This window comes from Mustela erminea, chromosome 3 (genome assembly GCF_009829155.1).
Source record: "Mustela erminea isolate mMusErm1 chromosome 3, mMusErm1.Pri, whole genome shotgun sequence".
Taxonomy (NCBI): domain Eukaryota; kingdom Metazoa; phylum Chordata; class Mammalia; order Carnivora; family Mustelidae; genus Mustela; species Mustela erminea.
The window spans coordinates 56395744-56401743 of NC_045616.1; positions in this window are offsets into that span (position 1 = coordinate 56395744).

Here is a 6000-nt window from a genome sequence, read left to right on the forward strand (position 1 = left end):
ATAAAGAGAACCCAAGTGATTTAGCTCAGCAGAGTGGAATAATGAGCCAAGCTTTCCCCAGTGTCCAAGTCACTCTGTGATATTTAGCTAGGCACTTACAGAAGTGTATTAGCTCTTTCAGGTCATTAAGATGCCATTTTGTGCACTTCCAGAGTGAACGTACTCTCTGAGGCATCCAAGTTACTACTGGGGTACGACTGCAGCAGTGGGGTGAATAAACTGCATGATTAATTTATGGCTTGATCACAATGTTAGTTAAGGGGTAGACTTAATTTTCAGAGAGGGAGTAGTTATCAGATACATGGGATTGAAATGAACTGAAGCATTGAGCTGATAGTTTGGAATGAAGAAAATCTTTTCAGTATTCCTCAAACATAATAGCATGTGTAGTTCAGCAGATCCCTGAACTGTATCAGCGCACACAGTAATTCTTCGGGTACCACTAATGAAGATGCTATTGAAATACTAAATCCTTGTCGGCTTCAACCACGAATCGCATGTGCCGTCTGGAGTTCAAAAAAGAGTCTTGTAATTATCACAGTTTGCCTATGTTTAAGTATGAAAATTTTTGGTTTAAATCAATGGAATCACACATTCCGATCCACTGGGAACCTCTTAAAAATCAATCCTAAAGAAAAGTTGGCTGGTATAGAAGAACAGTTAGTTGAGATGAAAAATTGCATATCAGGTAGAGCCAGTGTCTAGTCCTAGCTCCATGTGTTAGACTTACTGTCTAACTCAGCTCTGGGTCCATTTGCATATTCCTTTCCTAAGCAGATGCCCGATCCATCCACCTGACTACCCTTAGAGAAATGATGCAGCATCCGTCAATATTGTTTGCTCTTTAGATTTTACCTGATGACATATTCTGTTGAGCAAATTACCTGGTTAACAAACTACTGCAATTCACCGGTGTAGGTTTATGTTTTCTCTCTCTCTCCCATTTATCTAATCATTAAGTCACTAAGTCTAGTCCAAGAAAAAAATGATTTGAATTTTTATAAAACTCATCTAAAATAAGCACTATCTGCTTGTAGAATGATGTCATGAGACAAAAAGAGTTTTAAGGGAGGTGCTTAATGCTATAGATTTTACACAAATAAATGTAAACACATTGTACTTCTTTATGGTGTATTGGAGATGAATGCATCTTAATGATAGCTCTGTAAATGCTGCAGAGAAATCTGCTCATCAATTATATGATAATTGAACTTACTCATCTCCAAGAAAATTAATCATATAGTAAACACTGCCATCGCCTTTACTGTATATCAGGCATGTTCTAAGCACTCTGGCTATATTAATTTATCTTCTCGATCCTAAAGGCTAGGTTTTATTATCTCTACTTTACAGATAAAGAAAGTGACACATAGAGAAGCTGAGTAATTTGTCTAATGCTATACAGCTAGTAAAGAACAGACTAGGGATTCAAACTCAGGAAGCACTTCATCACGTCCAGGCTCCTGGCTACTATATTGTGACCCTCTCAATGTCCTTGCAATTCCCTTGCAGATACACCTCATGGGCTTTTATATCAACATGCTACAATTCAGTGCTTTTAGAATTGATTCACATATCATGGCACACACAACAAATTACGTTTGGCCAGCAGACTGGAATGAAAGTCTGAGGCTACTTGTGGCCAGAGGAACCTTTCTTCCAGGCACCCTGGGGATTGAAGGAATCAGTAGTCAGCACAACAGTAGGGCATTTTCACCATGCAAATGGGCCTTAGCCCAATGATTGAGAAGCTCTGTAACCAGCTACGGTATATCCAAGGCAGAAGCAGATTCTGAAATAGTCCATTTAAATTGCTACTCATTTTAGAATTAGGAGCTAGTATACAAAGAAAGAAGGGTGGAAGCATGAAGAGTTCATGTGCAGAGAAGTTCAATTAAGTCATCGGTTAACTATGTTATTTTGACTCAGACTGTCATCTTAAGCAAATCACAGGCATGTTTGTGAAGACTGGGAAAATGGGCACTTATTTATATAAACACATTAAGTACATATAATGTTCATTTCCATTAATACTTAACTGGCGACTTGAATAATTGTTCTGTGAAATCAAAGACATTCCACATTGTGTAGACAAGCTTTGGTAAGTCCCATGTTGATGACAGTAGTCAATGCAATCCAGTATAAATAATCTGCAGCATTGCAGGTAGATCACAGATGATGGAGGAAGATCATACATGTACCCTATTATGAATCCCTTAGTTTATGAAGCTCTTGGAAGTGGAATTTCAGAATATGCTGCCAGAGCAGTAAAATGTAGTGTGACTTTTCTGCCTCCCCTGCTGAGCTTCCAGATTACTCTTTGAGGTTCTTGTAAGTGTTAAGAAAGAAGTGAAGTGTGGGTTAGCCCACTGTGCTTTTTACGCTCTTATCTTTCATCACCAGTCCAGAATAGGTTATGCCTATGATGTATAGTCTTCTTTTGAAAGGACCATTACAGATACCCTTGTTCCTGATAGAAATTTTTCATAAACAGGAACTTTCTCACCTACAAGGTAAAAGTATTATCAAGTGTCCAAGTGCCCTTGAGCAATATCTAAATCTGTAATTTTCTAGTGTTCCAGAAAGTCCATCACCCACAGGAACTATAGCACTCTTAAAGTTTCTTTATTTCTATGTTAAATAAACACAGTTGTACATCCACTCTTCTTAGACAAGTCAATTTAAATCTGTGCTATAGAGGTAAATTTAACATGATAAGATTGTTTCCTTCACTCCTTCTTGCACTTACCATATTTGGCTTCTACTAACGAGCAGACCTGTTTAAGATACTGGAAATGCAAAGAGGAATAGGACAGGGTTCAGTCCTCAAGCAACTTGCAGTCCAATGGGGAGGGACATTTCACTTATTTGTGGAGCATAACAAATAGCATGGAGGACAAGGGGAGATGGAGAGGAGAAGGGAATTGAGGGAAATTGGAAGGGGAGGTGAACATGAGAGACTATGGACTCTGAAAAGCAATCTGAGGGTTTTGAAGGGGCGGGGGGGTGGGAGGTTGGGGTACCAGGTGGTGGGTATTAGAGAGGGCACGGATTGCATAGAACACTGGGTGTGGTGCAAAAACAATGAATACTGTTATGCTGAAAAAAATAAATAAAAAGAAAGAAAGAAAGAAAAGGACAACCATTACAAACAATGTGATAGGTGCTGGTGGAAACAAAATGCTGAGGTGGGGAAGGTAATGCAGTGTTGTGGGCACGGGGACTGTAACAACTTCCACAGTTTGTTTCCCAGAAGAGGGAACATGTGAACTGGGCCTTGATGCATAAGGAGGGGTTTTTCATGCAAGCAAGAAGGGTAAAGGCATTCTAAGCAGAGCAATTAGCATAAGGAATGGTGCTATGAAAAGAAACAGGTGTTCAGGAAATGATCCATATTTCATCGGAGATAGACCATAGGATATGTATATGATGTGATGGAGTGGGAATGAGACACTTCATTTCAAAGGGTGAACCCAGGAGACCTCACAAGATGCCAGAATTTGAAATGCTGCCTTTACCAACTCCCTCCCCTCCCCCACCAAATGATTTTTGTCCCCTAGGCTGCTCTAATCATGGGGGGGAAAAAAATACCATTGTTGAATAGCCTTCCTTCTCCCTTCCTTACAGACTTTACTCTTAAACATCATAAATATTAACTTTGAAGTCATTCAACTATTAATCTTGGCAAATATTACTATCTCAGTAATAGGATTCTATTTATCCCAGGCTCCGAGCTCAGTACTGAATTGTTAAATCCCTCTGCTGTTTTCCAGGGGTTTTACATGCTTGCTGTATCTGCAGCCAATATTATGGACTTGCTAGTGTTCCCTCGGAAGCCAGGGATTTGGTCACATTCTGTAGAATCAGTTTTATCAAAAGTGCATTACACTGGATAAATCTAAGAGTAGAAAAACATCAGCTCTGAAATACATAGGATAGGAATAAAGAATTTTACGGTCCTAGGTATACCACAACTCCCTAAACTGATCCTGAGCTTTCAGCTTCAAAACAGTCATTCTTAACCTGTTCTACTACCTCTACAAGCTACTGTGAGTATTCTCTTTGGGATCATAAAAGCTTTATTTCCTGAACTGATCAAAGCATTTTTCTGGATCTCCTCTTCTACAAATGCAAGCATGTATAAATTTTAAAAATTCTAGGTCAAGAATGTATCATAATAGTACCCTATTCAGAATCTCACATGAATTCAAAGAAAAAAAATACAGCTACATGAAGTCATAAAAACTATTCAGTACACTGTAATTATAGGATTACTCAAGAGCTTCCTTTTTTTATAAGAGCTTCTTTCTAACAGCTACAAGTCTTTAAAATTGATCCACACACATATATACTCCACTGTACACACTTGCATGTACACACACACACACACACACACACACACATTCCTTGCTTATTAACACCTCTTCCAGAAATGTAATAATGACAGTGAGAGTTAGGGGAATTTAAATCAACAAGAAGCAGAGAATTTGCAAAAAGATAATAACATGAGCATAGATGTCTCCCCATCACCTTCACGGATGTCTGTGGAAATAAAAAAATAAAACCTCTATCAACTGGAAAATGGAAAGGGTGCCATCCAAACTCAGAAACAGTGATGAATTTCTTCAAGATAGAGTGCAGACAAGATGAAACTAAAAGAGGCATAGAGACCTATATAAATTGTGTGCCTAGGAAATAAGGGTGGGAGAATTTTAAAATACCTCACATGGTTCCATTTATGCAGGATTGGAGGTGCAAGAAGAGAAGGGAAATCAGGATAGACCAGATGGCCACACCAAGTAGAGGGTCAGTATTAATAGGGTTTATATCCCAAAGCAGGAAGCCAGAAGGAAGAAATATCAACAAATCAGTACTTCCTTAATGTAGATTGTTATCCCAAGGAGAAAACCCAACTAATCAAGCTCTCCCTTGGAGTGAGCTACCACAAAAAGCTGTTATCATGGTTGGTAGTGATGTGACTAGCATATTTGATAACCAGAGGAGATTACTTTTTAATCTCCTTCTTCTGTATAACAAGAATAGCAATTATGTAGTAATCAGTACTAATCAAAATTTTACTAATTTTTTAGTTTTAAAATAATTATCACTTAAAAATTATATTTTCAAAGTATTTAAATGCAAGAAGACATTTTATGTATAAATTAATATTTGCATTTACCCATCAAAAACATTGTACTTGGCAATGTCAATAATAGCCAAACTACAGAAAGAACCCAGCTATTCATCAACAGATGAATGGATAAAGAAGATATGGCGTATATACACACACAGCCACACACAGTCACACACATGATGGAATATTATACAGCCATCAAAAAAGAAATCTTGCCATTTGCAACCATGTGGATGGAACTAGAGGGTATTATGCTTCATGAAATAAATCAATCAGAAAAAGACAATTATCATATGATCTCACTGATATGAGGAATTTGAGAAACAAGACAGAGGATTATAGGGAAAGAGGGAAAAATGAAACAAGATAAAACCGGAAAGGGAGATAAAGTGTAAGAGACTCTTAATCTCAGGAAACAAACTGAGGGTTGCAGGAGTGGATAGGGGTGGGAGGGATGGAGTAGCTGGATAATGGACATTGGGGAGAGTATGTGCTATCATGAACGCTGTGAATTGTGTAAGACTGATGATTCATAGACCTGTACCCTTGAAACAAATAATGCATTATATGTTAATTTTTAAAAATTGCACTTGTAGTTCACACTTTTTTCACTGCTTTAAATTTTAAGCACAAATAAAAACTTCAGTGGCCACAGAGAAAGACAGACTTAAATAACTATAGGTCCGTCTGTGAATTTTTATACTCACTGTTTTAATGCAGAAAAGTATAGCCCTACTGGGACTGGAGGCACAATCTGTACCCTTAACCAGCTTTATTATATTTGTTAATAAGTAGTGATAATAAAAAGCAACTGATTTTTAGTTTTATTAATGTTTTTCAAGTCCTTACAGATCCTGTATCTCCTA